The sequence below is a fragment of the Elaeis guineensis genome, chromosome 7, assembly GCF_000442705.2.
Source record: "Elaeis guineensis isolate ETL-2024a chromosome 7, EG11, whole genome shotgun sequence".
NCBI classification, from domain to species: Eukaryota; Viridiplantae; Streptophyta; class Magnoliopsida; order Arecales; family Arecaceae; genus Elaeis; species Elaeis guineensis.
Window position 1 is genome coordinate 4917349 of NC_025999.2, and position 22440 is coordinate 4939788.

The 22440-nt window shown below is 42.1% G+C and overlaps 2 pseudogenes; both read left to right on the forward strand.

Moving 5' to 3' along the window:
- Window positions 1-22440, forward strand: part of LOC105049231 (protein CHUP1, chloroplastic-like) — an 84308-nt pseudogene that overhangs the window by 40896 nt on the left and 20972 nt on the right.
- On the forward strand, window positions 13059-19408 carry LOC114913663 (uncharacterized; annotated as a pseudogene).

Sequence of the window (22440 nt, forward strand, 5' to 3'; positions counted from 1 at the left end):
TCTAACTTATCCCGCTCCTTCCCTTCCTAATCTTTTGAGGGAGCAGCTTCTTTTCAACATCGGTCTGAGCCCTCAGGATCCAGCGAGTATTCATCTTATCTTTTCTTTTCTTGCCTTCCTCTTCTTCTTCTCTTTACCTCTTTTTCCTTCCCACTCTCTTCTTTTTCTCTCTTTTTTTTTTTTTTTTTTTTGACTCTTGGTTGATCGGTGTTGCTTCTTTTTCCCTTTTTTCTCCTTCCTTCTCTTTTTTTCTTTTCTCATCATTTTTTTTTTTTTAGCAATGGACGTCGAAGCAGCGCGGATGCTCGCCAGGGGCATGAGAGCTCAGAAGAGAAAGGGCGCGGCGGCCTCCGGATCGGCGAAGAGGGCCAGGGCGGAGGAGACGAGCTTGGCTGCGCCCGTCCAGGCGGCCCCGGCCATCGACATTCCTTCAGATGCCGAGCCAGTGGCTCCCCGGGCCTCCTCGAGGAGCCCGCCGACTGGGGCCCCCGCTCTGGGGGTTCGCCCCACGGAGGCGCCCGCCGCGGGGAGGAGGAGGAAATCGGTGGCTCGCAGGGCGAGCAGCCACTGAGCTGCTGTAGACGAGTCCGTCTGCTCCGAGGAGGGATCGGAGAATCCCTTCAACGATAGGGACTTGATCAGGCGGCTGCTCGACGGCTGCATCCTGTCCGACGTCGTGGAGAGGATCGACCGCGCCGATCCTGAGCAGCGGGCTTGGGACTCTTTGGGGTCCTTCCTCGAGGTAAGCGGATATTTATTTACACGGTCACTCGGCCTTTGTCGTAATTCTCTATCCGTCCTTGCAGATTGGGCACCAGCTCTTCGCCTATGTCGAGGCGACGAGCCGCATGAGGAGGGACCTCCTTCAGGCGGAGGAATGCTGCCAAGCCGAGGTTGCTTGCCTCCAAGCGAAGACGGCCGAAGTAGTCGCCCTCCAGGAGGCCCTGGAAAGAGAGAGGCAAGCCCGGGAAGAGGAGAGACGGATCTTGGAGGAGTCGGCGAGGAAGGCGGAGGCCGAGGTCGCCCACTTGGTCGAGCAAACTCCGGTTCTGGTCTCGGAGGCCAGGGCCCTTGCGGTAGAGGAATTCAAGGCCTCCGCGGAGATGAGGGATCTGAATGTCCAGTTCGGCCAGGAGGCGTTCACCAAAGGGGTTCGAGCTCTGCCAAGAGAAGGTGGCCAGCAAATTCTCCGAGCTCGACCTCGGCTTCCTCGAGGAGTCTGAAGACGAGGCCGGCCCCTCGTCCGCCGCCACCGCGGTCGCAGCCCCCGCACTGAGTTCTCCACCTCCCGCCCCTGAGGTCTGAGACCTCAGATCTTGTGCCCTTATTTCGTTGCAATATTTTCTTTCTGTTTGTCTTCAAAATTATTCAATTAATAAAGTCGAATTTCTTGTTGTGGATGGCTTCTGCCGCCCTTTCCTTCTTCTTTCTGCCTTTCTCCTTGCAATGAGTCCTTCTTTAACGCTTCTACCTTCCGATGGCAGTGTCCTGCAGAAGCACTCCCCTTGCCCCTGGGGGTCCCGCTGAAATCGACGATCCAGCGGTTAAAAAAGGAGGTCCTTCACCTGACGAAGAAGTTGAAGAAGTCGAAAGGCGAGCTCCGCAAATCGAGAGAAGGCCATTCTGAAGCCGCCGCTGAGGCCGCCCACTTTCGGAGTCTCCATGTGAAGGCAATTATGGATTACAGCCGGAGGAAAGCGAACTTCACAAAGGAGCTCGAGGAATGCAAGAAGAGCACCAGCGATCGAATTTGGGCTCAAGAAGCCAGGATCAGCGCACTTAAGGTGGAACTGTCAGCTGCGAAGAGGAAGATCGGCCAGCTGGAAGGAAACTCATCCCGGCTCTTGGCCCGGGTTGATGATGGACAGAAGTGGTCGCAGGAGGTCTCCGACCTTCAGAAGCAGCTTCAAGACGCCGAGATGAGCCACGACGTGCAGCGGGCCAGCTGGCGCCGGCAAGTGGAAGAGTATAAAGGGAGATTTCGGACGGCGGTTGACGAAGTTGTTCGTCTCCAGAGGCAGCTGGCTAATAGGGCGCAGCTTACTTCCGCCCAAGATTTTGAAGAGCTCCAAGCCCTGAGAGGCACTGTTGAAGGGATTTCTGTCTCCCTCGGGGAGAAGACAGCTGAGCTGCAACAAGTGAAGATCCAACTGGCACTTGAGCGGCAGGCCATCGCGGACGCGGAGGCGGAGTCCGAAGTTTTGCGGAAGAGGCGTCGAGAAGCGGAGGCTGAGAGCCAGCAACTTCGTCGGGCGCTCCAGGACGCGCTGCGGAAGAGGGAAGAACTAGAAGAAGCAATAGAGAACTTGAGGCAGTCCTGGTTAAGGGACGGAACAGATAACTCTAGGTCGGAGGGAGCAGGGCTTCCTTAGAGTTCTTTTGTCTTTCTGTCTTATCATGTAGTTATTTCCTTTTTGTCGTTTTGCCCTACTTTCCTTGGCCGTCCTGGCCTTGTAGTGTGCATATCGGAAATGAAATGAAAAGAGCATTTTGCGTTACCTCGTCCGCGCGCTGCACTAATATTGTTGTCTGCTGAACCTTTCTTGTCGATTGACTTGTTTGATGTAGACGTCGTCGGAGGGTGGGGGCTTTTTCCCTTCATCCGATCTTGTTAGGCGGCCGGGTTTCGCCACCATTAACCCCCGCTGTAGAAGTCGTGGCTGGAGCCCGGGTCCCGTAGGAGTCCGGGCGAAGTCTTCCTTGTAGGCGCAACCCGGCTCCCGTAGGAGTCCGGGTGGAGTCTTCCTTGTAGGCGGAACCCGGCTCTCGTAGGAGTCCGGGTGAAGTCTTCCTTGTAGGCGGAACCCGGCTCCCGTAGGAGTCCGGGTGAAGTCTTCCTTGTAGGCGTAACCCGGCTCCCGTAGGAGTCCGGGTGAAGTCTTCCTTGTAGGCGGAACCCAGCTCCCGTAGGAGTCCGGGTGAAGTCTTCCTTGGCGTCGGAACCCGGCTCCCGTAGGAGTCCGGGTGAAGTCTTCCTTGGCGTTGGAACCCGGCTCCCGTAGGAGTCCGGGTGAAGTCTTTCTTGGTGTTGGAACCCGGCTCCCGTAGGAGTCCGGGTGAAGTCTTCAGGAAAGAAGTGTTCCTCTTGCTTCTTGCGCAGTTCTAGCAGTAAATTCCATCTTTCTCGGAAAACGATCTTGGTGAGTTTGGGAAAGAAGGCAAAGACGTTGAACTTGGCCAATGAGGAGAGCAAATGCCTCTGGATGTCTCGGATGTCATCTGTGGTCTTCTCGTCCAATTTCTCGCCAAAGCACATTAGGAACAGCAGGTGGAAAAAGGCGTACTGGAAGCTCTCCGTGACCACCACTGCTCCACCGTCGGCCTGGGCCTCGGCTTTGAGCTTGCTGACGAGTATTCGGAGGACCCAGCGACGGACGGGAGCAAAGAGCTTGAGTCGGGAGGGGTGGATGATCTCGGCGTTGAGGTTGCGGCGGAGGAGGCGCCAGAGGGGTCCGTAGGGTGCGGAGCTGATGTTGTGGCGGTTGCTGCTGAGGATGCGGCCGGACTCGGTGGCGGGGGGCCGGTCGGCGAAGGCGGCGCCGGCCTGGACGAGGGCCTGGTGGGCGAGGGTGCGGTCCGCGATGAAGATGGTCGGGCTAGAGGTGATGTGGAGGGTGAAGATGGGGCCGTACTTGGCGCGGAGGGTTCGGAGGACGGGCTCGAGGTCGAAGAGGGTCAGCCGGAACCATGGGAGAGAACTGAGGATTGGTATAAATCTTGGGCCGGGGGAAGGCTCGGCTTCTTGTGGATCGTATTTGCTAGGTTGGAGAGAAGGATTTTGAGAGCTATGCAGAGAGTGATGCTAAGGAGAAAGAACACCCAATCATCCATTGTTAGCGTTACCTCGGCATAGGCTCTGACCATGGCGGTGGTCCGTGGGAAGTGAATGTAGTACCGGCTGCTGTCACCGTTATTTATGGCTGTGGACGAAGAGGTATTTCCTCTTCCAATTGTGAATCGAAGAAGGGGCGCCCTTCAGCAATCCCTTCTTACCAAACTGGGGGGAGAAGTACCACCAGTCCTTCGCCGAAGGATGGCGTTTGAAGGTATAAAAATGCCTAAACAAGGAGAGGGACGGCTGAACCTCGACTATGTGGCAGAGGGAGAGAAACCCTATCAAAAACCTAAAAGAATTCGGGGCCACGGAAGCGAGAGAAATGTCCAAGAAGCGGAAGAAGGCAGCGACAAAGGCAGGAAGCGGAAGCCGGAGTCCGGCACGGAACGCTTCCTGATACAAACAGAAGCGACCGGGAGGAGTGCTGGCCCGGTCAGAGGGGCCAGATAGCTCCAGGTCGTACTCAGGAGGAACCCCATACTGAACCCTTATCAGAAGGAGTTCCTCCGAAGTCGACGAACATGGAATAACGCCCGGTGCGAAAATCGGGCGAGGCCCAGCCTCGGACGCGGGTTCGTCCACAGAGACAGGGACCTGGGGGTTTGAAGCAGAAGAACTCTCAGAACTGCCGGGAGCAGAAGAGCCAGAGGACATTTTGAGTAGTTTCGAAGGGACGGTTTCGACTGTGCCCATCTCTCTCTCTGCACTTCCTTCGTTTGAAAGTCAAACTCGGAAGTAGGGGGACTGGTGTTGGGTATAAAATACCCACGACCGAAATCCTCAGCGGAATCGACTACGAACAGGACAGCTCCGCCCGGACTCCTACGGGAGCCGGGCTCCGCCGCCGACATCGACTGCAGGACAGCTCCGCCCGGACTCCTACGGGAACCGGGCTCCGCCGCCGACATCGACTGCAGGACAGCTCCGCCCGGACTCCTACGGGAGCCGGGCTCCGCCGCCGACATCGACTGCAGGACAGCTCCGCCCGGACTCCTACGGGAGTCGGGCTCCGCCGCCGACATCGACTACAGGACAGCTCCACCCGGATTCCTACGGGAGCCGGGCTCCACCGCCGACATCGACTGCGGGACAGCTCCGCCGGGACTCCTACGGGAGCCGGGCTCCGCCGCCGACATCGACTGCAGGACAGCTCCGCCCGGACTCCTACGAGAGCCGGGCTCCGCCGCCGACATCGACTGCAGGACAGCTCCGCCCGGACTCCTACGGGAGCCGGGCTCGGCCGCCGACATCGACTGCAGGACAGCTCCGCCCGGACTCCTACGGGAGCCGGGCTCCGCCGCCGACATCGACTGCGGGACAGCTCCGCCCGGACTCCTACGGGAGCCGGGCTCCGCCGCAGAGATCGACTGCAGGACAGCTCCGCTCGGACTCCTACGGGAGCCGGGCTCCGTCCTCAGCATCGACCGCTGGTAAGTCTCGTCCGGACTCTTACGGGAGCCGGACTTCGCCTTTGACTTTAATTGCAGGAAGACTCCGCCCGGACTCCTACGGGAGTCGAGCTTCGTCCTCAGCTCCAACAGCTGCCAGTAGCCTCCGTCCGGACTCCTACAGGAGCCGGACTCTGCCAACAACGTCAACTGCAAGCGGACTCCTACGGGAGCCGGACCTCTCCTTCGACTCTAATCACGGGGGGACTTCGTCCGGGCTCCTACGAGAGCCGGACTCCGTCCTCAACTTCGACGGCCACAGACAGACTATGTCCGGACTCCGTCCGGACCCCCACGGGAGCCGGGCTCCACCCACGACCCGATCGCAAGGAGGACTCCGCCCGGATCCATACGAGGGCCGAACTCCAATCGCTGTCGAGCTTCAGCCAGCAGATCTGCACTCCCAGGCCACAATCACGGCCACGATTTTGCTCCACTTCTTGCGGCGGACTCCGCGCAGCTCCATCACTCCCTGACAGGCCGCAGTAACGGTCGCAACACTGCTCGACTCTCTGCGGCGGATCCCGCGCCCACGCGGCTCCATTACTGCCTGACAGGCCACGATAAACGGCCGCGATCCTGCTCCACCTCCTGCAGCTGATATCGCACGATTCTCCCATCCACTGGCAAGACGCCGCAGCATCTGCATCCCACTTCCCACGGCAGATTCCACGTGGCACGCCCCAGTGATGGCCACGGCTCCGCTCCACTACTCTTCGCAGTAGATTCCTCCTGACTAAGGGCGGCCCACTACCTGGCGGTTACAAACGTCGCCATCAATCCGTTACCTCCCCCGCCTATAAAAGGGGGACCCAGATACGTTATTCTATAAGCTCATTTTCTTATCTCAAAACTCTGCTAAATTCTCCGTTCGAGCACTCCATTCTTGTTGAGGCAGAGAACTGACTTGAGCGTCGGAGGGTCTTGCCGGAGCAACCCCACATCCGGTTTAGACTTCCTTTGCAGGTCCCGGCGGCGACCGCGGCTTCCCCGACTCCAGCTTCTCCGACGCAAGCAGATTTTTGCACCAACATTATTGATTACAAATTGAATTCAATTAAATCCTCACACCTTAGTTAACTTAACATACCTCTTATAGACACATAGATACGATTTTTGGATTGGGCAACATCTTATGTACACATTACGGAGAGTAGTGAGAAGCTTGTGATCCATATCTATCTCAGGTATTGTGTACTGAAACTTCGGATTCAAATAGTAAGCTGTAAATAAATTTTACAAATGATTAAGTAGTCTTATACAAGTATAAGAGAAGAAAAATTTTCAAAGGATTCTTGAATTCATGCTTACCGACTATGTCACACCCCTGATCTGAGATTGTGAGTTGGAGGACATGGCAACCGTTGCATATTTATGGAGAACTTTTTCTGCAAGCATGCAAGGCATCTCATCATGATATCATAAAGCAACAACAAAATAAAATTTAAATAATTAATGTTCAAATTTATTTTAATATAATTAAATCAAATATCTTATAAAATAAAATTTTATGGTCTAGCATCAAATCTCAATAAATCCTAATCTAAAACAAAATATCAAAATCTCCATCTTATTCACTCTTCCATATCGAATCCTCAGGTCAAGCTAGATCTCTGAATCTATAAAAATAGTAAAATATAGAGTAATGAGCTTGACAGTCTAGTAAGCAATGATTATCTTGGCTAGATAATTCATGTGATAATATGAGTTGCTAATATAAAAATATAATTTATCATTAATCAATGCATAAACACAATCAAATTCATCTTCAAAATATAAATTCAGTAATATTAGTATCTTTCAAATATTCATATATATAATCATATATCTGATTTTGAAAATCAATCATATTCATAAATCTGATCAAAATAAATATTACTTAACTCATTAGTCTTTCACTATAACCATACTTATACCCTATAGTTGGGTCAGAATGCCATATTTATACCCTATGGTCGGGCCGGAATACCATACTTATTCCTTATGGCAGGGTTGGAACACCACATTTATATCCTATGGTGGGGTTGGAATACTACTCTTTTATCCCATGGTTGGGCCAGAATACCACACTTATACCTTGTGACTGGGCCAAAAACAGAATCATTAGCTCAGAGTGCCAATACATAACTCCCAATTAGCAAGGTTTAGAACATAGTCAAGCTGAGAGTCCAGAACTGATTCATATCAAAATTCTTTTCACAGAATAACATATATTTTATAATCAATTCAAAATATGCATATACGATTTTAGATCAGTAGGCAGTATGATAATAGTAAAAAAAATATTACTTCAAAATTTTATATCAAATTCCATTCAAAACATATTTTCATGAGATTCATAAATCACATATAAAATCTATAATAATTTATTTTATATTTAAAATAATATTATATAAATAAAAAATCTAGAGAAGATAGGTCGTTACTTATCTCACATGTACTCCAATGAATCCACAGAACTTTAAAAATTTATCTTGCAAAACCTAATACCTAAAATCGTGCTCTTATCAAAATTTAACTATAATGATTTTCAAAATAGAAACCCTAAAGTAGGTCCGCTATACCGGTACCGAACCCCATACTGATGGTAGATTGGTATGGTACGATATCGATACAGTACCGTATCGACACACGGTATGCTTCGGCATACCGATTCGGTACCGATAGATTTTTTTTGTTTCATTTTTTTTGGATGTTCAAGTTATTAATTCATAAATACAACTCCAAAATTATATTATATTGCATATTATTGACATATTTGGGTTCAATTTTTGAGTTCGATAACGGTACAGAGACTCTGATCCAAAATTCTAAATATATATTTATTTACATTATATTACAATTATATCATCCTAAAATTTAAAAAAAATATATAAATATGTATTAAAATGTATCTAAATTTTTAAGGTACAAAGCACAAAGAATGATATACTAACCTCAAGATCTGCTTTACATCTAATTTCTCGTCGAGTATCTGTGACGCTCGTAGATATCTGGATCATTAGCATAATTTGGAAGAACATCAATTCAACCCTCCAACTAAGATGCACTGTACTCTTGAATATTCATCCCATAAGGTATCCTCTCTGGATTGTAAGACATCTCAAATCTTTCACTCAAACTCTGGCTCTGAGAAGTATCCTTGGGATGATAGTATGGCTGTGGAAGAGTCCATCCGAATATGTCGGTAGCAAAATCTGATCCGTAAGATACTCCAGGCTGCATAGGATAGTAACCACTAGAAGATGATGCCTCGGATGCACCATATCCATATGGATCATAAGATGGCTGCAGATAATAGGATCCATAATGTGAGGATGATCCAGATACATCTTTGGATCCTACTTCACGTGCAAGATCGTCTGCAGCTGCATCATGTGCTGGACGACCTCTAGGAGCCCATCGTCTATATGAAATTGGTTCCCCACGATCTCTACCGACTCATCCACCATGGTTTCTATCTTGCGTGGCATGTGTAAACTGAGACTCACCGATGAATCGAATATCACCCTGCGGCTATGTCTCATAAATAGTGGTCTCCTGTCCTCCATTTTCTCCTGATCATCAGATCCATGACTACTACTATCAGTATTATCATTACTCTCCCTGATCTCCGAATCTGAGCCAGATAGCTCCTGTACTCTCGAGTGGTGCACGTGCAACTGTCTTTTCTTTCCCCCCTTGTGCCTCTCTGTGACTGAGTTTTCTGTGATTGGGAGGATGGATGTCTTCTTGCTGACTGTCGACCTCGTCTATACATCTGTCGCTCGAACCTCTGCGAAGATGTATCGGACATCGAGTCATGCGATGAATGAGTCCCCTGTGTCTCCTCAGGCTGTGACTGATCAGCTGAAACTTTATGTGAAATATTTTTTTTGCTCATTGCCCTGGATCCACCCTGATCTCCTTAGCTACCACACTGGCTGGTCATGGAGGGGATCCTAGCTCATCAAGCTCTGACTCCTGCTGCTGACCTGCAAGTCATCGGATGATCGAATCGTCATCCTTGTCAGCATAATCATCTAGTATCGGGTCAGTGTACTTCAATTTACTTCCTCTGAATATATTTTAGCCTCAACCTCAGATTGTAGTGAACATATACAAGATCATTGAGATATTTTTGTGTCAGATGATTTCTCTGTTTGCTGTGGATAAAGACGAAAGTCGATCAATTATGCTCACAACCACTAGCAGAGACCGTCTGAGAAAGAATATGGACAGCCACACCTCTCAAATATTCTGCAAATATTTCAAAATGAATCCACCATTCAGCTGTAAAAGCAAAATTACATATCAAATTTTATGATATTATTAAGCAAATTTACATATCTATGCTGCTCATTATTGATATGTAATTTACCTGGAGGTTCAGTACGCCCATACCGGGAGGTTCGGCTCGATACGGCGAACCCTGGTTGGGATTACCAGATAGATAGGGATTTACATCTAGCCTGTGATACCCCAAATCAATCAACCTAGAAACTGCATCGATCTAAAAGCATGAAATAAAAAAATAAAAAGGGGGAAAACTATGTGATGGAAGAACTCCTAAAGGAGTCTTCCTCTGTTTCGGACTCCTAATCTCAATGGAAGTTGGATTTCGTCCAGCTCCCTTTTCCCCTCTAGCCTTATTTAAAGGGAAGAGATCTTCCCTTTTCTTCCCATCAAGAATCAAGACCTAATCCTATGAAAAGTAGCCGAAGTTCATCAAGCTTTCACTGGAGGTTTCTACAATTACCATGGCCTGAACTCCAAAAATGATGTAAGAATCTTTCAATCTCGAGCTTATTTGGTTTGCCATCTTCCATAGCCCACATGCTTGATTTTCTGGCCAACGATCGTTGGACTTTTTCCTAGAAACCCCACCTCTATTTTCCTTAGTTTTCAGCCCTTTTTATTGCTAGTTTTCCAGCATTGGTGATCACCACCGACCATCGATCTGAATTTTTGGGCTGTGCCATCGTAGCCCTAGCTACCCCCGACCACAATATTGTTGGTCATGGCCTCCGAACCAAGGAACAAAGACGGACCACATGGTCCCCTGTTTTGGCCTAAGAACCCACAAGAAGAAAGATAAAGGAAGAAGAAAAACAAGAAAAAGGAAAAAAAAGAGGAAAAGGGAAAAAAGGAAAAAAAGAAAAGGAAAGAAGAGAGAGTTTCTCTCTCTTCCTTCTTTTGAGTTTGAATCCCCACTTTTTCTCTCTAAAAAATGTCAATTTCTAGATTATGTCTCTATTCTAGAGTTTTCTGGACCTTAGAAAGATCCTCTAATAGTCTTAATAGATCCCGATGAAGGGATCTTGATCATTAACTATTGAACAAATTTGCTAGTCCCTAACTTGATCAGACCAAGCATATAAGATTTCATCATAGATTGTATCGTAGCATCCTAACTTGACTCTTGATTTGTAGTCGATCGATTTAATGCTTTAGATTAGATGGACTAGATATCAGGTACTATCAATAGCTAGCCCTATAAGGGTTTCGAGTAGGCTTTGCTGTACCGAGGCGTACCGAATCGGATCGGTGGCCAGCCAATCTGGTTCGGCTGATTTTTTCAAAAAACAGCTCCGAACCGCACTGAACCGCCCAGTTCGGTGCGATTCGGCTCCATACCCCCTAAAATCAGATGGTATGGACTGGTAGGTTCGGTTCGACATTGAACCAAACTGTACCGACATCCCACGTGAACAAAGGGGGGAGTTGGGGGGGAGTGGGGCTTGAGCTGTCTTTTAGTGATAGCGCAGGTGGGTTGTCTCTCTGAGAAGTTCGAGAGCTCTCAGAGAACTCCACAGAACATCTCCAAGTCAACGAGATGCCAAAAAAAAAAGAAAAAAATCCATCAAATTATAGCACTGGTTCGAGGAGATGCTGATTTTTGGTCGAAGATAAGGTAATGTGTTATTTTTTTAGTAAATATTTTATTTTTTATATTTTTATTGTTAAAAAAGAATAAAAATGAAGAAGTATGAAAATAAGAGAAAATCATGCCAAAATTTTATGATTTTGGTATGATTTAATTATATGTGATAGATCTTTGAAGATCTACATGAGAATATTAAAATCATTAATTTATATTAATTATATATTTCTTAAATATTTATATATATTTATTCATAAAAAATTAATAAAAAAATAAATTTAAAGAAATAAAAAATTAGAGTTTTAGAATCATATTTAGAATGATTCAAGCTACTTAAATCTAACCTCAATATTTTTTTAAAATATTTGAAATTAAAAAAATATTTTTATAATTATTTAAATAATAAAAAAATATTATCAAATAAAAAATATGTAAAAATAGTGTTATATTTTAGTTAATTCAAAAATATTATTTGAAGAATATAACATATTTTTTTTTGAATTTATAAGTTTTAAAATTATTATTAAATATTTTTTAAATTTATATATAATTTTTTAATAATCATTAAACTATCGTGTTTTGTTATACTTGCAGATATTTGTAAGAAAAAAAAATTACAGCATGACGTTCATTGACTTTAATTAATTATATATTTTTAATATATATATATTCATAAAAAAATAATAAAAAAATAAATTAAAAAATATAAAATTAGAGTTTTTTTGAAATTGAGAATGATGTTAGAATGATTCAAGCAATTGAAATATTTGAATTTAACCTCAATTTTTTTTTAAATTTTGGAAATTAAAAATATTTTTATAATTATTTAAATAATAAAAAATATTATCAAATAAAAAATATGTAAAATTAGTGTTATGTTATAGTTAATTCAAAAATATTATTTGAAGTATATAACATATTTTTTTGAATTTATGAATTTTTAGTTTATATATAATATTTTTTAATAATTATTAAACTGTCGTATTTTGTTATACTTGCAGAAATGAGTAAAAAAGATTCAAAGCGTGATATTGGTTGTGATCATGACGAGATGCTCTCGACTCGGCATCATTGGAGATGCAAATGGTGCAACACAGATTCAAAGGAGGAGGGATGATTAGGTTGAAGCAGCACCTGACTGGTGGTTATCCTGATGTGTCCATGTGTCGAAAATCTCCACAAGAGATCCGACAGTTGATGAAAAAGACATTGCTGATTCAAAAGCAATGAAGGAAAGGGCAAAGCAGAGAAAGACGGAAGTAGATCGTCGAGCTGCAGAGCCATCTTATCACTCTAAAGAGTCAGAGGAGGCTTCTGCTCCAGATGATGGGGAGGCACAGATTGAGGTTGCCATTCAGACGAGCTTGGCTGATCAGTACCGATGGAGGATATGACTCGGTATAGAGAGCGATTTGGACCATCATGCTACGAATCGGGATCTGGATCAACGATCGATGGGGGAGAATTCAAGTTCAGGAGGACTACATCAGTCAGAGAGCCCGATGGTAGAGGGAGTAGACACAGCATGTTATCTTTGTTGGGAGCTTTTGGCAGTAGGAGGAGGTCCTCCAGAGATATTCCAGCAGGAGCTACCATCCATGATTTGGATCCACATGCTTTGCCCAGTAAGGATTCAAAGCAACAGAGGATTGACACTATGATGAAAAAAGATAAGAAGAAGGATATGTGGCGAGCTATTAGATCATGATTTTATTTGAGCCATATTCCAACAAATGCAGCAGCCAATCCTTACTATCGATCTGCCATTTCAGCTATAGAGGCTGTCGGCCAGGGTGTAGATCCGCCAGGACTTAAGGATATCTATGGTCAGCTTCTTGACAATATTAAGGAGGATCTGCAGAGATGGATTGCTTCTTACAAGAATAAATAGCCTGCATATGGACTAACAGTGATGTGTGATGGTTGGATCGGTCCTACTAGACGGAGCATCATTAATTTTTTGACGTACTGTGATGAAAAAATATTTTTTCACAAATCAATTGATGCTTCAGATAAGATAAACGATGCCACCTATATCATTGGTCTGATGGAGGAGGTGATTGATTCAGTGGGTGAGCAATATGTCATGCAGATCATCATAGATAATGGACCACAATATAAGGCTGTCAGAGAGTTGCTGATGGAGCAGTGACTGCAGATATACTGGACCCCATGTGCTGCACATTGCATTGATTTTATATTGATGGATATTGGAAAGATTCGTAGAGTACAGCAGGTAGTGGAGATTGCCCAAATTATTATTAGATTCATCTACAATCACATATGAGTTCTTTCATTGATGCGGACATATACTGGGGGGGAGATCTTAAGATCGAGTATCACACGATTTGCTACCAATTACATAGCACTTGATAGTCTTCTTCAGAAGAAATCAGCCTTACGTCAGATGTTTGTCAGTGCCAAGTGACAGGAGAGCAGATATGCGAGGATCGACACTGATGGAAGTCATGTGGAGAACTTGGTGACGAGTCAGTCATTCTGGCAGCGGGCTGAGAAGGTAGTGAAGGCTATTAAGCCAATATATGAGGTGCTTCGCATCGTGGACAGTGATACCCCCAGATGGGCTTCTTATATTATATGATGGAGAGGACAAAGAAACAGATCAGTGAGAATGATCTGAAGCATGCTCAAGAATTCATTAACATTATTGAGCACCGTTGGGACTATCAGATGGGTAGAGATTTGCATCTAGCCGGTAAGCACGAATTCAAGAATATTTTAAAATATTTTTTTTATGCTTATAAAAGTATACTTAATCAGTTATGGAATTTATCTGCGGCTTATTATTTGAATCTGAGATTCCAGTATACCACTCTTGGGATAGATATGGATAACGAACTTCTTGCTGCTCTTCGTAATGTGATGTATGAGATGGTACTCGATCCAAAAATCGCATCGTTGTGTCTGCAAGAAGTATACTAGTTTAAAACAGATATGATTATTCAACTGAATTAGATCTGTACTCAACGATATATTTATAAATTTAAAAATATATTTTTTTATAGACGAAACAGTTTAGAGAGGGATCAGACAGCTTGAGAGTCCCATCAGCTGTCGTAAGCAACAAGCAGATGAATCCAGGTAAATTACATATCAATAATGAGCAGCATAGATATGTAAATTTGCTTAATAATATCATAAAATTTGATATGTAATTTTACTTTTGCAGCTGAATGGTGGATTCATTTTGGAATGTCTGCAGAATATTTGAGAGGTGTGGCTGTCCGTATTCTTTCTTGGATGATCTCTGCTAGTGGCTATGAGCATAATTGATCGACTTTCGCCCTTATCCATAGCAAACAGAGAAATTGTCTGACACAAAAAATCTTAATGATCTTGTATATGTTCACTACAATTGAAGTTGAAGCTAAAATGCATTCAGGAGGAAGTACAATTGAAGTATACTGATCTGATACTAGATGATTATGCTGACGAGGATGATGATCCGATCATCGGATGGCTTGCAAGTCAGCAGCAGGAGCCAGAGCTTGATGAGCCGGGATCCCCTCCACGACTAGCCAGTGTGGTAGCTAGGGTGATCAGGGTGGATCCAGGGCAATGGGCAAAAAGAAATATTCCACATAAAGTTTCAGCTGATCGACCATAGTCTGAGGGGACACAGGAGACTCATTCATCACATTACTCGATGTCCGATACATCTTCGTAGAGGTTCGAGCGATAGATGTATAGATGAGGTCGCAGTCAGCAAGAAGACATCCATCTTCCCAATTATAGAAAATTCAGTCACAGAGGGGCACAAGGGGGGAAAGAAAAGACAATTGCACGTGCATCACTTTCGAGAGTACAGGAGCTATCTGGCTCAGATTCGGAGACCAGAGAGAGTGATGATGATACTGGTAGTAGTAGTTATGGATCTGATGATCAGAGAGGAATGGAAGACTGGAGACCACTGTTTATAAGACAGCCGCAGGGTGATATTCGATTCATCGATGAGTCCCAATTTACACATGCCACACAAGATAGGGACCATAGTGGACGAGTTGGTAGAGACCGTGGGGAGCCGATTTCATATAGACGATGGGCTCCTAGAGGTTGTCCAGCACACGATGCAGCTGCAGATAATCTTGCATATAAAGTAGGGTCCATGGATGTATCTAGATCATCCTCGCATTATGGATCATATTATCCATAGCCATCTTATGATCCATATGGATATGGTGCATCCGAGGTATCGTCTTCTATTGGTTACACCTATGCAGCCTGGAGCATCTTATGGATCAAATTTTACTATCGGTATATTCGGATGGGCTCTTCCACAGCCATACCATCATCTCGAGGATACTTCTTAGAGTCAGAGTTTGAGTGAGAGATCTGAGATGTCTTACAATCCAGAGAGGATACCTTATGGGATGCATATTCAAGAGTACAATGCATCTTGGTTAGAGGGTTGGACTGATGTTTTTCAAATTATGCTAATGATCCAGATATCTACGAGCATCACAAACACTCGACGAGAAATTAGATGTAGAGCAGATATTGAGGTTAGTATATCATTCTTTATGCTTTGTACTTTAAAAATTTAGATACATTTTAATGGATATTTATATATATATTTTTAATTTTAGGATGATATAGTTGTAATATAATATAAATAAATATATATTTGGAATTTTGGATCAAGAGTTTCTATACCGCTACTGAACTCAAAAATTGAATCCAAATATGTCAATAATATGCAATATAATGTAATTTTGGGATTGTATTTATAAATTAATAACTTAAACACCCAAAAAAAATGAAACAAAAAAAAATTATGTCGGTACCGAATCGGTACGCTATGGTATCAATACCGTACCGTATCGATCCGCCATCAGTACGGGATCCGGTATCGGTACAGCGGACCTTGGTCCCAATGGTACTCAATGATGTTGATATATTTCTGGGCATGTTTCAGATCTATCTCACTGATCCATTTCTTTACCTTCTCCATCATGTAATACAAGAAGCCCATTTGGAGGTATCTTTCGCTGTCCATAATGCGATGCATCTTATGTAATGGCTTGATAACCTTCACCATCTTATTAACCCATCGTCAGAATGACTGACTCATTATCAAGTTTTCCACATGACTTTCCTTAGTGCCGACCTTCCTATATCTGCTCTCTTGCCATTCGACACTGAGAAACATCTGACGCAATGTTGCTTTCTTTTCCAGAAGGCTATCAAGTACTATGTAGTTTGTAGCAAATCGTGGGATATCCGATCTCAAGATCTTCCTCTAGTGTATGTCTGCATCAATGATAGGATCCATATATGATTGTTAATGAATCTAGTAATAGTCTGGGCTAAGTCCACTATCTAAATGCTCTGCAACTCGACGGTCCACCTCCATCCTCTTTTGCTTTGGCATCTCCTTCGTTACTTTAGAATCAGCGAAGTGCTTCTTTATTAGCTATCGGACCTTCTGTGGGTATTTTTGATACATGACCACATCGGGATAACCACCAGTCAAATACTGCTTCAACCAAGTTATCCCTCCTTGAACTCTGTATTGCACTATTTGCATTTTTAATAGTATCGAGTCGAGAGCATCTCACCATGCTCCTAAATAGTGTCACGCTCTGTATCTTTCTTCTTACTTATTTCTGTAAGTTTAATAAAACATGTCAGTTTAATAATTATGTAAAAATATTATAATTTTTTATCATAAAAAATTTATTTTTTAAACTTCAAAAAATATATCTGATTAACATATTTCATAACTTTAATTATTTATAATTTTTATTTATATATATTTTTTAAATTTTAATAATAATTTTAAATCTCATAAATTTAGAAAAATATGTTATGTGTTTGAAGTAATACTTCTGAATTAGCTAAAATATATTACTAAATTTATATATTTTTTAAATTGATTACATATTTTTTACTATTTAGTAACTAAAAAATATTTTTAATTTTGAAAGTTTAAAAAAAATATTTGAGCTTAGATCCAAGCAGAAATATGTCATGGATGTTACATATATTTTTTTAAGCCCATTAACATGCATTTGATGTTATTTATTTTTTTATTTTATTCGAAATTATGTCTAGACTACTATACACTTCATGCATCAAAATCTTCACAATCGGATATAAAATTTATCCTAAAAGTAGCTTGAATCATCCTAAACAATATTATGATTTTATAATTTTATAATTTTATTTTTTAAATTTTATTTTAAAAATATATATTTTTTAAAATATATATAATTAAGAAAAATTAATGATTTTTCCATCATCATGTAAATTAACCAAAGATCTACGATATATAATGAAATCATAGCAAAATCATAAATTTTGGCATGATTTCTTATTATTTTTCTACTTCTTGCCATTTTTGGGCCAGAAAAAGGTGAAAAAAGTATTTAGGGATAGAATGATGGATTACCTTCCTTTCGAAATATGTTGACTCAAAGAAATTATGAAAATTTTTGAGAGTATGGGATTTTTTTTCTTGGCTTCGCATTTGTCCTCGGAGTCACAGAGAAAAGAACTTCTCTATGACTCTGAGTCTCTGCCTTTCATTCTAAAGGTAGAGCTGTAAAATGATTTTCCTAGCCCACAATCCCGCCCCCCCAACGTGACCCACCCACCCCCTCCCGATATGGCTCAGTTCAGGCCCGAACCAAGCTGAACCAAAGCATATGCTTGATTTTGAGCGGTTCAAGCTTGAACCATATCGAACCGATCGGTTCGGTATGGTTCGAGCCATTTTTCGAAAATTCAGCCTGAGCTGGATCGGCTCCCCATTGGTATGGTTTGATACGGGGTGTACCGATCGGTTCAGATCAATATGGAATACCATGATTATCTATGTTTCTTTATTATTAAATTAGATATTTTTGGACATGTATTATGAGTTTGAGCTATCTTGCCCTTATATCTAGATGGAACGACAAATTGCGCACATGTCTATCCCAGCTTTGGAGTATCAATAGGAGTCACGATACTCCATACTAGTCCGAATTGGTTAGTACACCCCATATCGAACCATATTGGTGGGGAACCTATCTAGTTCCAGCCGAATTTTTGGAAAATGGTCTGAACTGCACCAAATCAATCAGTTTGGTATAGTTTAGGCTTGAGCCCTCCAAAATCGGGTGGTATGCTTCGATTTGGCTCGATTCGAGTGGTACTGGATTGGGTGGATGGGTCATGTGGGGGGTGGGGGTGGGCTGTGGGATAGGAGAATCATTCTACAGCTCTACCTTTCGAATGAAAGGTAGAGACTCAAGTCACAGAAAAGTTCGAAAGGCAGAGACTCAAAGTCACAGAGAAGTTCTCTTCTTTGTGACTCCGATGACGAACGCGAAGCCAAGAAAAAACATCCCACACTCCAAAAATTTTCATAATTTTTTTGAGTCGACATATTTCGATTGGAAGGCAGGTTATCCTTTATTCTTTTGCTTAATTTTTTCATCTTTTTTTGGCTGAAAGACAGTAAGAAGTAGAAAAATAAGGAAAAATCATACCAAAATTTATGATTTTGGTATGATTTTACTACATGATGTTGGTAAAATCATTAATTTTTGTTAATTATATATTTATTTAAATATATATATTTAAAAAAATTTAAAAAATAAATTTAAAAAAAATAGAATTAAAATATTGTTTAGGATGATTCAGGCTACTTTCAGTGTAAATTTTGTCTGATTGTGAAGATTTCGATGCATGGTGTGCATAATAGTCTAGGCTTAATTTTGAATAAAATAAAATAATAAATAGAATCTAATGCATGTTAATAGATTTTAAAAAAATATATATAGCATCCATGACATGTGTTTATTTGGATCTAAGCTCAAATATTTTTTTTTAATTTTTAAAATTAAAAAAATATTTTTTAATTACTTAAATAATAAAAAATATAATCAATTTAAAATATATATGAAATTAGTAATATATTTTAGCTAATTCAGAAGTATTATTTGAAGCACAACATATTTTTATGAATTATGAGATTTAAAACTATTATTAAAAATTTAAAAAATTATATATAAATAAAAATTATAAAAAATTAAAAGTATGAAATATATTAATCAAATATATTTTTTGAAGTTTAAAATATAGATTTTTTTTTATGATGAAAAATTATAATATTTTTGCATTATTATTAAATTGACATATTTTGTTAAACTTGTAGATATGATTAAGAAGAAAGATACAGAGCGTGACATAGTTGGGAGCATGGCGAGATGCTTTCGGCTCGACATCATTGAAAATGCAAATGGTGTAATATAGAGTTCAAGGAAGGAGGGATGACTTGGTTGAAGCAGCATTTGACTAGTGATTATCCTAATGTGACCATGTATTAAAAATGCCCACCGGAGGTCTGATAGCTGATGAAGAAACACTTCGCTAATTCTAAAGTAGCGAAGGAGTTGGCAAAGCAGAAGAGGATGGAGGTAGACCATCAAACCGCTGAGCCACCTTTCTATCACTCCAAAAAGTTAGAGGTCTCCTCTTCAGATCAGAGGCATAGATTGAGGCTACCATTCAGATGAGTCTGAATAATTAATATCGGCTAGAGGAGATGGCCAGATATAGAGAATGATTAGACCATCATGCTATGCATCGGAGTTTGGCTCTACGATCGATGGGAGAGAATTTGAGTTCAGGAGGACCACTTCAGTCAGGGAGACTGTTAGTAAAGGTAGGCACAAGGATCGCTGCACTGATATCGATACCCATATCGATGTCGGGCCGGTACGGTACGGTATCGTATCATGCTGACACACAATACGCTCCGACGTACTGATTCGGTACTGGTATAATTTTTTTTTGTTGTTTTGTTTCGTTTTTTTAGGTCTCCAAGTTATTAATTCTTAATTATAACCCCAAAAGTATATTATTTGCATATTATTAAATATTTGGGTTCAATTTTTGAGTTCGATAGCGGTACAAAAAATCTTAATAAAAAATTTTAAATATATATTTATTTACATTATATTACAACTCCATCATCCTAAAATTAAAAAAAAAATATATAAAATGCATTAAAATGTATCTAAACTTTTAAAGTACAAAGCACAAAGAATGATATACTAACCTTAAGATCTGCTTTACATCTAATTTCTCGTCAAGTATTTGTGACGCTCGTAGATATCTGGATCATTGACATAGTGTGAAAGAATACCAATCCATCCTATAACCAAGAAGCACTGTACTCCTGAATATTCATCCCATAAGGCATTCTCTCTAGATTATAAGACATCTCAGATCCCTCACTCCAACTCTGACTTTAAGAAGTATCATCGGGATGATAGTATGACTGTGGAGGAGCTCATCCAAATGTATCGATAGCAAAATTTGATCTGTAAGATGCTTCAGACTGCATAAGGTAGTGTTGGAATAGTATCCCAAAGCCAATCGTCAGCCTGTTGACGGTTGTGCTCTTTGTTGTATTAGTATATAAATTATAAATAAATAAAATTATTTTGGCATTTTTCATCATAAATTTCATCTTCTAATGAACTCCTGTGTTGTGGTGAAGTCCTTAGGACTATTTAGACTCGACAAAGGAGGATTTGTCGTTTAGTCCTTAAACCTGTTCGCGACCAAATGATCGTTGTTACCAAGGACAACAATGTTTATCAAGCATAGGTCGTTGTGTGCCATATAGGTTGGTTGTCCTCTTAACCAAGGAGTGTGGAGATACTGGTATGGCATACAGGTGAGATGTAAGGGTACATCTGCACTGAACGTAACTGACTCCGGAGCTTTTTCTGTGTCAAGATTTGCTCTGATGGGATATGGGTATAACTATCCCTCCAACCTGAGACCGCACGGTGACTTGCAAGCAACTCACTGCACTTAGGCACCGGACTATCTGAATTTCTAATTCAGTGATGGAAGGCTGCTGGGTGTGTCAATACTTGACTTGTCGGTGGTGTGTCAAGATGGGATTGACCACTTCAGTTCAGGAGCTGTGTACAGTCGTGTTTCAATTTAGCAAAATCTTGGCCAGGGTAGTCCTAGTGAGGAGTCACAGGACTGATTGAGTTGAGCACGACTCGGATGATCTAATCAGGGTTGACAGTTTAATCCTGAGTCGTCCTAAACACAGGGGTCAAAAGGGATGAATTATACAGTAACCATGTTCACGTAGGTTTGAGTGTTGCAATTGTGACTATTCGACCTATCTGGATGTCGGGTACCATTGCTAGATGGTCACTTCGATTAGTACAGGAATTGGTTCCTGTGCTACCGGCTTAGGTTCGAACCTGCGGGGTCACACACATTAGAGGTTCCTATCTGATCTGATGGCTGATGAAGAGTTCTAATGTTCGTGGACTATGAGTCCTACGTGTCTGGGACTCTGTGATCGAGAATCAGGATTCTCTGATCACAAGTCCCACACATTTTGGGTATCGGGGTCAAGAGTCCCACTGGTTTGGGACTCTTCGATCAAGGTTTCATGTTGATGGACTTTGATATCCTAATTAACTCAATTAGTGATTTGATCGGATTTGGACTCAATATTTATGAGAGATTTTATTAGTGATTTGATCACTAATTAACTCAATTTGATTGAGTAATTATTTTTGGATCAAGTCCAATTGAATTGGATTTAGTTGGGTTTGACCCGATTAGGTTAAGAGTTGACCTAATCGTCGAGATGGTTTGGTTCCTGATTTGATCAGGGGTTGGGCTTAGTCAATTCTGATTTGATTAGGATTTTATTAAGCCTAATTAAGTCTAATTAAGTTGGGTTTAAATTAGTCTAATTGGGCCTAACTTATTTGGTTCAATTAGGTTGGTTTAAATAATAAAACCACCTTGACCCAAACTCCCTGCGCCACCTCACATCCACTGCGCCCATTTGAATTCACGAGAAGAATTTCTCGTCAATTTTTTCTCACGCAAAGCCCTCCCCACGCCCACTTTTGTGCGCCATATGGATGGATAAAGCTGATTAGTTAACCATTCAAATTCAAAGCATGTTTGAATTTAAATGGATAACTTATCTCTTGTGCCTTCAGCTTATCCATCTTGTGGCCACATAACTTACACGAGAAAAGGTTTCTTGTGAAACCTTTCCACGCACAAAGAGTTCAGCCCTTCTCTTCTCACGCCATAAGTGGATAGGGATGAGTTGGTTTGCATTTGAATTCAAACTCGATTTGAATTCAAATGTGCAACCACTTATCTTTATCCTCTCACGCGGATAAGACACGTTCGACGTTGTTTTAAAAAGAGGAGAAAGGTGGGGCGTGCGTAGAATTTTTTGGAGAGAAAGTTTGGGGCGTGAGGAACCTTTCTACGTGAGGTGA